Raw genomic sequence first — 13,123 nt, 5'->3', positions numbered from 1 at the left:
GTGGTTTTGACCTTTACTTGTATTTTTTGTAGCACTTGTATATTTTTGTAAGCTAGAATCACCTTATGCTCAGAGTATTTATGTTGACAAGTCAACAATTATTCCATTTGGTGCATTTACATTAGGTATTCTTCAATTTCAACACATTCAACCATCTTGAATATTTTAATGCTTGACTTTCACACACTTGTTCTGTTTTCTAGCACCTTATATGCTAGTCTTACTTCTTTAAGACATTTCCATAAGGAAAGTTCCTAATTCATTTGGGATATTTGCTAATAGTGGAGGAAGATGTCATTAAGGGGGATAAGATGTAATGCATCCTTCATCCCCCTATATCAAATTAAATCTTATAGGGGGATGTTGGTTCATGATTATATGTACGTCTTGAAATCATAGAAATTAAACTTTGTAATTATTAAGATAAGATTGATACACTTTGAATGTCCTATCTTGACCTTTTCTTCCATTTTCATGATCCTAAATTGTAGTTTACTTGGAGATTTTAATTAGGCGGCTTATCAAACTAAAATAAGTTAGGCAATAAGCCTTGAGTTAATTACTCTATTTATTAGACTAAGGCTACAATTGTAACTGACCATTGAGAATTAAGCACGAATCTATTATAACATCAATTGATTTTGATTGATGTAAGGAACAATAATAAAACTTTTATGTTGCTCCAAGAACATTTCTTTCTTAGATGATTTTACCATGTAAATTGTCATTTTCTTCCTCTAATCTTTGTGTCATTAGTGCTTAGGTATTCAATCTTCTGAACATCTCCAAATTCCTATAGTTAGGGGATTAACATTTGTGGGTTAGGAGGTTAGAGGCAAGGTATTAAGGCTTTGGGAAGGGGCTTAGGTATACGATTTTGGTTGTTACGACTAAAGAGGCTAAGGGGTTCAAGGTTAGTTGATTAGGGGGCTATCTAATAAAAACAAAACAAGACAACTTTGGCAATGATCATTTTATGATTGTGACTAATAAATATTAACTATTTGTTGAATTAATGGTGGCTTTGTAAGGACCCATTTTTGGTTCCAAAACCATGATAAAAATTTCACAATTTCATAGCATATAAAAAAACAACATTTTTTAACAATTCCACATATTTTTTTTACACAAAAATGAGTATTTTGATTTTAAGTCTACACCCAGTCACAACAAATACACAGGGATTACATATACAACTTTCAAAACTAGCTAGATATCAGAGAGATCGCAAACCCATCACATAGTAAGACCCCAAAAGACTAAAATAATGCTCAATTACATAATATTTGAAAAACTACAAAAAGAAGCAAAAGAGACATATAGTGACATTCATGAAATTTAGTCATTTTTCATCGTTGTCCTGTTGAGATCAATATCCCACTTGCCTGTGTCCTTCTAGAGTTGGTTTGGTCCTGTAGATTCACTCTGCTAAGTTTGAAATCTATTATTATAATTAGAAGTGCATCTACTTCATCTGTCAAGCAAGAGACCTGACTTTGGAGTGCCATCATCTTATAAGTGTGTTCCACTTGAGTGTGATACATTTGCCAAAAAATTACTTGCAGATCATATTCAAATCTATGGAGGGCTTCATGAGCAGATAGGCAATGAGGGCATGGGTTTTCCACTGAGGAGGTCTCTAAATTAGAGTCTGAATTCACGAGAGAATTCTAGACAAGGCTTTGACGTAGACAACCATAAGGAAGCAACCCATGTCTCCCCACGAGGAATTTGGAAACATGTGAATTCAAATTCCACCCTCTCTGACTAGAAATTGCTGGAGACCCAAGCCCATATGGGATAGAAATAACCATATGATCTTTTTGTCGGCTCTAGAGAGGAGACTAAGGCTGGCTACAAGACAGGAATCAGGAAAATACTACACCATCTTTGTTAGGCAACCAACTCACAAATATAAGAAAATATAGATCAACAACTTCAAAATAAGCCTCTTCAAGGGGGCAACCTCATTTACATTACACAAATGAACAATTCTTGGATGATACAAATGACAAGACATCCTTTCTATATATAGGAGCCTAAGGGGTCACAATATAATCGAAGCCTACATAACAATAATATTTTAAGGGCACAACAATAATAATAGTGGGCTTTTATGGGGCACAATAATAACAATATGGGGACTACATGGGCACAAGAATACAATAAGGGGGTTGCACTAATAACAATAAGGGGCTACACTAGTAGTATAGGGACCTAGCATGCCCCTCTCCTTCAAAAAGTGTTTCCCTCAATGCTTGAGTAGTTTTGGATGCTTCTGTATAAAATTCTCATCCTCCCATGTGAAATCTTTAGCGGGTAAGTTCTTCCACTTGATGAGATACTATGAAATTGATTGATTTCGTAGCTGTCGGGTTCTTGTTTCTGTGACTGCTTCAGGTTCCACTATGATTTTTCCTTCCTCATCAAGTTCCAACAATATTGTTTGAACTAGGAGCTTGTCACCTATAACCTTCTTCAAGCATGAAACATGGAAAACTGGGTGCACTGGGGTAGATGTAGGAAGCTCCAATTTGTATGCCATAGTACCAATCTTTTACAACACCATGTAAGGACCATAGTACTTTGGTGATAATTTATTATCCTTCTTAGCTTGGTTGAGGGACATTTGTTTGTATGCTTGTAGCCATAAAAATACCTAGTCACCTACATCAAAACTTCTTTCGCTGCGATGTTGATATGCATGTTGTTTCATTCGATTCTGCGCCAAATTGGGGTTATCCTTTAAAAGTTGGAGAACTTGTTGTTGATGCTTGATGTGATCTTTCATTGCTTGAACCTTTTTCTTCTTGATATGTCCATCTATATTAAGAGTTTGAGGAGTGTTAATTCCTACCTATTCATTACAAGTTATGGTCGAATTCGTTTATTCTTTCTCTGGGGTTGGTTCCGGGTATATTTCCTCTTCTTTTGATGTTTCTTGATCATTTTCTTCTCCTCTTCACAATCTATGTAAAATAATTTCTTCTCAGCATACTTATGACCTTTAGTGTATTTTATATCACAACTATAACAAAGCCCTTTTGCTCTTTTTTCTTCCAATTGTTGTGGTGTCAACCTTGTAGGTTGTGGGAGGCTAGGAGCAACAACACTTCCATATTTATAGTTATGAGTGGTCGGCTTCCTTGTTTCCATAATTTTTCTTTCAGTTTTTCTTGCCAACCTGAATGCCTTATCCAATGAATTAGGTTCCCAAAGGGGAACCTCATGTTGGATGTTATCCTTTAAATTCCCTATGAATACTTCAATCCTATGCTTCTCTGGAATATCGTTTACCCTTATATTCAATTATTGGAAGTCCTCAATGTGCGCTGCCATTAAACCCTTTTGTTTGAGATTTATCAATTGGCTAAAGAAGGTGTTACTCTTTGTATCCTCATAATGTGTTATCATTTCCTCCATTAAAATTGACCAGGTGACAACTGGTTTACGAGAAAAAATCCCTCTATACCATACAAACCGATTCAGTTCTAAATATGAATATGCAATACGTACTTTTTATAACAGTTGCACATCATGTAGATCAAAATATTGCTCCATCTATAGTATCCAAATTACCAGATCCTTGTCATTAAACCTCCTCATATTTAACTTTGGAATATGGTGGGTCTTCAATCCAACGTTAGATTCAATGAAATCATGATTAACATTTCTTTTGTTCTCATCATGAGTATTCTCTACTACATTTCGTCATTAGGAAGCCTTTCTTGTAGCAACTTTGTATCACCTTCCTTCAAACCTTCCATATATTTCTTCAAATATTCCATGTTTTCGTTCGATTTTTCTTCTATACCATTGATATTATTGATCATAGCTTCGATCTCATTCTTCAAATCATCCCTCCAATTTTACTTACTAGGTGTTTCTGATTTCTTGATTTGAGACATTCTTTTTCTTACTTTTAAGAGCTCGATATTGAATCTGTTATATCTCTATAATTTTAGAACTACAAGGTTTGAAATTTCATCTTGGCATAGCTCTCTGAGACCTCTTTGCAACCCCACAGGTCTGATTGAGATTGGATTCTCCAAGAAAGAGTTATGTCGAATCTCCCACGATGACCTGATTATAGACTAGTTCAGTAGAGCGAACCTGTACGAAGTGCCACGTGTGACTATTTTGACCTTTGGCCTTAAAAACGATACCCAACACACTAAATTATGTTGTATTTATGTCACCTTTTACGAAATTTGAATTTGATTCTCAGAGAGAAAGTTATGACGATTTTCCCAAGATCACCTTTTTGAGATCGAATTCTGGAGCTTGCAAAAACCCTAACTTCCTTGGATCATATATCCGAAACTATAGTGAGGAAAGAACTGAAATTTGGTCATGAGGTTCAGCATGATTTTCGGCTCAAATGAGTTTTAATTGCAGCTTTCTAGAGCCAGCAAAAACCTTAACTTCCTTGGATCATATCTCCAAAAATATAGCAAGGAAAGAACTGAAAGTCTGCCATGAGGGTAACCACGATTTCGGCTCAAATGAGTTTTAATTGTAGCTTCTGAAACTTCATAGAAAAAATTTAGATCGAAAATTCCACGATGACCTATTTGAAGCAGTGAAACCCTAGAATCCAAAGCTTTGATACCAAATGTTATTCAACTAGCTCACAAAATAGAAGAAAATATAGATCAATGACTTCAAAATAAGCCTCTTCGAGGGGGAAACCTCCTTTACATTACAAAAATGAACAATTCTTGGATGATACAAATGACAAGACCTCCTTTCTATATATAGGAGTCTAAGGGGTCACAATATAATCAGAGCCTACATAACAATAATATTGTAAGGGCACAACAATAACAATAGTGGGATTCTATGGGGCAAAATAATAACAATATGGGGACTACATGGGCACAACAATACAGTAAGGGGGTTGCACTAATAACAATAAGGGGCTACACTAGTAGTATAGGGACCTAACCACCTTTGAACCAGAGACATACACAGAGCTCTAGGGAAGGAAGACCACAGAGTTACTGGGATGATAACCAACAAAACCTTTAAATTATTTAATAAGTTCAAATTAAAACCCCGAGTGTTGAGAAAGGAGCCTACATGCATTGATTTTCCATCTAATTCAAACTGATTGCAAAGAACTGAATTGAAAACGGGAAACAAAGATTTACCTTCTTGAATTAGAGCCTGAACCAGCCCGAGGTCGACAAACTTAGGGAGCCCAGGTTTTGTAAAGGTGGCTTCAGAACCAGTGAGTCCTAACTTCTAGAACTCCCAATAACTAAAGTATCGAACCCACAAACTCATTAGACAGAGAAGGAGCAACAAAAACCTGAAGCAAAAATCTTCGCAAAGCTATCAGAAATTTGGATGCCTGAATGCCACAATTGATTCCAAATACCAAACCAAAACCAAATTCACATAGCACGAAGGAGATGGATCAATTAAATATGTGAACGCAAACATAAATGGAATCGGAGAAATGCATAATCTAGATTTAACACTCCTTCCCCTGTCAATCCACACAATTCTCATCATCATGTCATTAAATTTCCTAGTACTTCTTCTGAAGAGAGCCATCACTATTATGATATGAAGGCATTTCCAAGGTTAGGGAAGATAATTGTAGTAAAGCCAAGCATGTGAGGTGAAGAGCAACTCCAATGCATGGCGACAACTCTCATAATATGCCACGTCATGGGAGATACAACTACCAACATAAAACCAAACCATTAATATAAAGGGCAATGCGAAGTAGGCTGGTGGGGATATAAGGAAGGGGAGATGGATTTAGAATAATTATAAGGAAATCCATAGACAAATAAGGGAGGGGCTTAGTTGATAACCAAAATCTAGGGGCCAAATGGCAATTAGGGGATTGGGCAGAATCCACTAGAGTCATTAATTTCTAACTTAGCCTCTTCCAAAGACCAGGCCTAATTAGCTTACAGACCAACTTCCCTATTGTTGATTTTGAGAATATCATAAAACCTCTTGGAATGAAAGAATGAAAACAAACTTCTAATTCTTTGGAGCACTAAGGCAAGGGAGTTATCTTTTGGTCTTTTCTCATTAATGAGTTACTGGATCGTAAGCTATGAATCTCCTAAGACAAAAATATATTCCACGCATTTGTGTTTAGCAATGCATAGACCTTGTAGGAGCCCATACATCTTTGCTTGGTTGTTGGATTTCCTTCCTCGGCCCCATGAGAATTTGACCTCCATTATTCCATCAGTATTAAGTAAAATCCCTCCCCCTCGTGCCACCCCTACAATTTGACATATTTGATAATAACATATCAATGGTATTAAAAAAAAAAATATTTATGGAAATTTTACATAATTAGAACAACAAAAAGAATACCTTGTTACTGTGGCTTGATTGTGGTGCTCCTATTGGGACCACCTAATTGAATATGTCGCCATGCCAACTAGGAAAATCTATCTCACTTCCTAGCCAATGGAACCTCAATAGATTTCCAAGCCCTCTAAGCCCAAGTGCAAACCACATCTGTAGTGTGTCTAATATTCCTATGTCAACACCCCTATGTTGTCTAACACCAAAGTGAACCACTCACTCTCTGTCCCATATCCAAAACCTCTCCCTAGCCCCTGAATAAAAATCCCCCCTCTCCTCCAAGTTTTCCCCAATGCCCCATGTAAGAATCCCCCCTCTCTCTCAAGTTTCTCACACTTATCCCCAAGGTCTCCCCTTGCCATCAATGTCGCCAACCTCCATCAATGCAACCAACCTCCCTCTTGAGCCCACCACCTCATTCATCACTCTAATCCTCAAGTAAATTCCAAGGTCAAACTTGTCAGGTCATATATAAATGGTAAATCACTAAAATAATAAATTGTATTAATAATAAAATAATAATATTTACTTTAAGGGTCAATAAATTAAAATAGATTGGTGAGAATCCTAATTAATAATAATTATTAGAAATCATTAATTCGGGGAGGTAGGAGCGGGAGAGGTGCTTTATAACCTTGAAGAAAAAACTAAAATAATGTTCGCCTGGGGACTGGGGAACGCCTCGAAGAATCAAGCTGAAGTACTTTCACTATGGCAAGGCTTGAAGATCAATATCTCCAAAGGCATTAGGAAACTTATTATCATCGGTGGCTCAATGGTGGTAATTCAAAAGTGCTCAATGTTCTTGAGGAACAAGCATCTTATTGACTTTTATCTCTCCCCTCTGATTATAAGGATAATGAATCTTCTCAGTAACTTAGAGGAATACAAATTATATCATGTTAAAAGGGAAAATAACCATGAGGCATACCTACAAGCCAACATGGGCGCGACATTAGAGTAAGGGGTTGTAAAAATTGATGACTCTAGCCTCATTTTCCATGTCCCTTAATGGATTGATTAAGCAAAGTATTGATGGATTACAATTGCATCGTGGGAATAATCAAGTATCATCAGACTAATAAATTAAAGATTGCCTCGGGGATGGGCAGGAACACCTTGGGAGGTGTCGATAACAGCTAGATATTAATTAACAGATGGATGTATTGGAGCCTTATATCCATGTTGCAGGACAGGTGGATTTCCTTCCATTGGCTATTAAATGGGAAGGCAGGTGAAAGACTTCACAGTACCATTGTGTTTCATTTTGATTGCAATTTTGCAGATAAGAGTGGAGTGTTGTTCCTTGGTTGAGTTGCAGACAGGGAAGGAATTTAATTACGATAAGAGGTGAGTCTCATCTGATAAGGAGCAAGAAAATATTTATAGGAGTTGGGTGATGCAACTCAAGAACATAATTATCTTTGTGTAGGGAAGGATTGTGAGAAAAATGGCTTCAATTGGAAATGGAAATGGTAATGGAGCAAAGGATCTCGGGAATACTAGCATTGCAAATGTGGAGATGTTGATAGAAAATTCAAGCAAGAAAATAGTGAAGGAAATACATGACCAGATGATTGTAGTGTTGACCCACCTGGTCGAAATTGAAAGAGACATGGAGTTGATCTAGAAATCCATGGAACATCTTAACACATGCATGATCAATTTGAAATTTAAGGTGGATAACATTTAATTCATGGTTGAAGTTGCTACCATCGGTGTGTTGAAAGAAGCTTTTGGTTTGTACGACACACCCACTCCAATGGTTGAAGAAGGAGCAAAAATAGAGAGTCGAAGACAGGAGCATGATGTTGTGTGGAACACAGAATCTAGTCATTCGTCTAAAGTGGCTCAGGAGGATAAAGAACTTGGCAGCTACGGGTAGCTTGCCACTTCAATTTACATGTTTCGTCGAATAATTCAACCTTCTGGTGTTTTCTAGAAAGTTAACAGTTTAAATGATGTAAGGAAAATAGATAAAAATAAAAGGTAGCAATACGGTCTCTCTGAATGTATCTCTGCAAGACTATGAGACAAAGATTATCTTGAATGTAAGGGACCTGACTTGTTTCCAGTTTTGTTTATAAAAAATGCTACATGTTTCTTTAAAAAAATAGGAATTTTAAATCCTTAATTATTAATCGAGATTAAAGGTTAATCAATTAATTAACCACTAATTAAGCTTAACTATTAATCAAACTTAATACTAATCATGGGATATAATTTATCCATGCGAGGTGTGGGTATGTAGCTAGCATACACATGCCTCGTATTATACTAATAATACTAAAAATAATCAATCACAGAATTAAATCACTTAGTGAGTAGGTTAATAACCTAATATAAGATAATAGGACAAGGGAGTGGGCATTACAAGCTCTAGACCACCTTGATTAGTTTTGAGGGTGATTAAAAAATGATTGTCAAATGAGAGAAATGATATATACTTATAGTTATTCTACAACCATTGCTAGTAAATATTCATTCATTATTGAATTAACAATGTTTTAAGCTACCATTATTATATTTTAGGGTGATTGAAAAATTTATCATAAATGAAAGGAAAAAATATATGTTCTTTTAACAACAATATAAATCACCTTTGGGTATGGTTTGTAACCATAGTTGCAGGCACTTTTGAGGAAATTTTGAAATTTCCTTATCTATGCTTTTAGGAGTAGTTTTGAACCACCTACATTATCACTTATGGTGACACTTATAAATTACCACCATAAGTTCCTATGGAGATAGTTCAAAATTGTGTAAGATTTTTTTATTTTTTTGGAGTTTTAAGTTATCGCCATATGTTGATATGGAGGCAACTCAAAATTCTCCCAAAAAGTGCATATATGGATGGTTCCAATCCACACCCAAAAGTGCATATAGTGATAATCATGTCATCATTAAAAACTCCTTTTGTGGTTTCTAAATCAACACTAAAACCATTTTTTTTGCAATGATACTTTTGACCTTTTTAATTCTTTAGCAATGGCTATGCCTGGAATGAGACATAATTCCACTCGTCATGAAAAAAAAAAATCGTTGCTAAATTCTTGAAGGTAGTGGTGTGAAACTTTGTAATACTAATTTTTATAGGTGTGTATTGTTTTAAACAGAAGACACATCATGCTAACCAATTGCAAGCTTCTAGGAGCAAGCCATTTCCTTGATAATGTCATTCTATTTAGAGACTTGTTCAGGAAAGCATCAATTGAAAATTGGAAATTTTAGGTGTAAATTTCCCCATTTAGCTAATCTTCCATTTTTTATTTTTTATTTTTTTTCCAAAAAATGATTTGCTAATTTTCATTTTATTCCAAGAATAATTGACCCAAATTTCAATAGAATCAATTATTTTATTTAAAATATCTTCAAAAAAATATCCTTCGAAAAAAATCGTAATTTCATTGCAACTTAGAAAGGAACAAAATTTCATTTTGTAGATGCTAGAAGCATTCAATATGAACAAGATTGTAGTTTTGTGAGAGTAGATTAACAACCTCTTAGCTCTAAAATAAAAATAAAAATAAAAAAGGAGAAATTAAGTGTTAAAATAGCCACTTAAGTTCTCTTTCTTTCCCTTCTTTCTATGGACCTTCTGCCACCCCCTTGAAGGTGGATCAACAGGTACAACTTCCAACTCAATGACAGACACCACATGGGGGTGTTCTTTATCATAATCTAAACTTTCTGAAACATGGACTCTCTTCAAACCCACCAACCCATCCTCTAAGCGTGTCACAACTCCATGATGATTAGACTCTAGGATCGTTTATGTTTGTATAAAATTTTTGCATGGGATGTGTAGGTTCATCGGGATTGTGAGTGCTCATTTCATCGTGTTTGGGATGGTCATCCTTGATTTCCTCTTCTTCATCCTCCGAAAAAAAGGATTGAAAAGGTTGTCAACCTTTTATTTTATAGACCTGCCACTTTTTCTTTTGGGGGGGGATTTTTATCTTGTCGATAAGACTCTTGTAAGTGTCCTATTTCGAAACTTGTACAAAACTTGAATGCCATTTTTTCATAATCCAAGGTTTGGATCCATTGATAGGATCTATGTTTCAACAATATATGGTCGGGTAGACCTTTGCTTAGGTCTATTTCTACACAAATACGAGCAAAGGTAAATAAACCTTTCTCTGTTCATCATCCATTTTTTGAAAGTGCCTAAGGTATTGCCAATGTCCTCTAGTACCTTGTGATGCCAAAAAGGAAAGGAAGATTTGGAAATCTTACCCAAACTGGCATCTTTGTTACTACCATTGTTGAAGAATCAAACTCTAGAAACCAAGGAGTGATGAAGAGCCCTTCTCTTCCCCAAAACCAAGGCCCTTCCTTCAATACTTTCTCTAAATCTTCTTGGGAGTCAAACTATACAATAAAAATCCTTTTGAACAAAGATAAATGTCACAATTTTTGGTCTAGGTTGTAAAAACCCACTAATGCAATGCTTCGTATCTTGGCCAAAATCCATTAAATATGCAAATGGAAACCCTTGAATGGAGAACAAAGAAGAGATGATTTACCTCTTTATTATTGACATCCAATGCTAGCATTTGATCCAATTTTTCAACAATATATGGTCCTGGAAGGGATGAAGGTTGATCCATTGAAATGGGCCCCTTACCCTGTGCCACATCCTCTTATGAAGCCGAAGATGATGGATTTCTAGATCCTATTGCACCCCTACACAACCTCAGTAATGTGAAGATGGTGGAGCTCCTAGAAATACTATATTCATTCAAATGTAACATATCTTGAATATGTTTCCCTTCACAAATTATGTGTTGCATGGCTACAAGAATCCCCAAATGGTTCTCCAAGGTTTTCTTTAGGGATGCCACTTTATCAAATGTAAAGACCCAAATCTAAAACGAGTTCCCTCTAAGTGTCTTAATAAAAACCTGAAACCCTTCCACAGGGTTCAGGTCTTCTAAACTTCCCACCGACCCTAACAAAGAATAAAGAGGGGGTATTTCTTTTGAATCTACTCCGATCTAAGGGGAACAATGCAATTTGAGAAGACAAATATCATGGGGGAGAGGGTGAAACATGAAGATCAACAATTGAAAACTCCAAGCAACACTCATCTCAGCCAATGCACTAACGGATCCTTCACCCAATTCCATATCTACAACAAAAATAGGGAAACCCTCCCAAAGTCAATGAAACCACAAATCAAACCAGATAAAAACCTTGGAAACCCAACAAAAAGGGCCCAATTCTTCTGGCAAAGAGCACAATTGAACAAAGTGTTAAGAATTAATATGGGTGAGACAAGCAGATAAATTGAAAAAATAGGCTTGATGCCTTTCTATTTTATTAGATTGGTCTCAATATCTTATATTATAATACATTAATGATCATTCTAGATCTTCTAGATCTAGATCTAGATCACACTAACAACCCATCAGTGGATCATCATAACACTTCAACAAGATAAGAATTACAAGTGTATTCTCCAACTTTGTGATTGCCTAAGGACTCACAGTCTAACACAAAGAGGGGATAATACGGCCCTCACCAAATTGGATCTATATAGAAACACAACATCAAGCCCCCTCCTCGCAACATGCAAGAGTAAAATGTCAAAACTGCCCCACCAAGAAAGAAAACAAAATCTTATCTCCCCAAATCCACAACAAAAACCTCTCAACAACAACAAATCCTTTGCAAAGAGTGTTCGAAATACTGAGAGGGGGGTGAATGAGTATTTCTTTTCAATTGTTTTTTTCCAGTTAGATCACTTATATATAGAACACAAAATGAACAATAAACATAAATGCTTTTATTAATTTCTTCTTTGCAATAAATCAAGTACAATATATGTAGGGCTCCAACCCTAGATGAAGATACCGATATTCAGTCTCCTAGGCTCCAACCTGTATTGTGCCAAGCATCGACTTGGACTTCCAAGGCTCCAACCTTGTCAATTTAGAGGCACCAACCTCAAGGGCTCCAGCCCTATATCTGGTTCAGGCTTCAACCTAGTTTTTTGAGGACTCTGATCCTCTAAGGATCCAACCCTATCCTCCAAGGCACCAACCTTCTCTTTTCAAAGATCCAACCTCTTGGGCTCCAACCCTTGCTTTACTTCATCAAGATATGTTTAGTTGTACTTCACAGCTCCCATTGTCTTCTTCATCGAGCCCTGTCAATCTTCAACAATGCATTCACTTAGTCTCCATGTCACGTCATCAATGACAACCTTGATCTTCACATGAAGGTGTCTCCATTGTTCTTCATTGTACAAAAAAAATTTCTCCAATGTCACCTCATGATGACTTCAATGCATCATGATCTCCAATAGGCTTCTAGATGACTCCAATTTTCTTCAATGAGCAGCTTTAAGCCTACTCCAAAAACTTCTTTAATAAATTTGCACACCAAACTCCAAGGGATCTTCAACAATGCTTAGAGATTCCTTAATGAGGCCTTTAAACAATGTCTTCCTCAAGAATGCACAATAGGTCTACTCCAGGTTGTCTTCAAGGTCTAGAATAAGAAGGACTTTTAATGAGATCTGTAAAACAATTCTCCTAGAATTTGCTTCCACTCTTCCAACCAAAGTCTGCTAGATAATGGCAGTACTATGCTTTCAATCTTTCAACCAAGGTCTGGATGAAATATACTTCAAGGAGGTATCTAGATTTTCCTTTAAAAATAACTCCAAGGTGAGGCCAAAATCTGCTTCTAGGACTGTTTCAAAAGATCTACAAAATACTGCTTCAAAGTGTTTTCAAGGGCTGCTCTAAATACATCAAGGAACTGCTTTCAA

Source organism: Pinus tabuliformis, chromosome 6 (assembly GCF_031772625.1).
Source record: "Pinus tabuliformis cultivar Carrire ecotype Pingquan chromosome 6, CPIR1, whole genome shotgun sequence".
NCBI lineage: Eukaryota > Viridiplantae > Streptophyta > Pinopsida > Pinales > Pinaceae > Pinus > Pinus tabuliformis.
The sequence above is the reverse complement of the archived record's forward strand: the minus strand, read 5'-3'. Positions refer to the sequence as shown.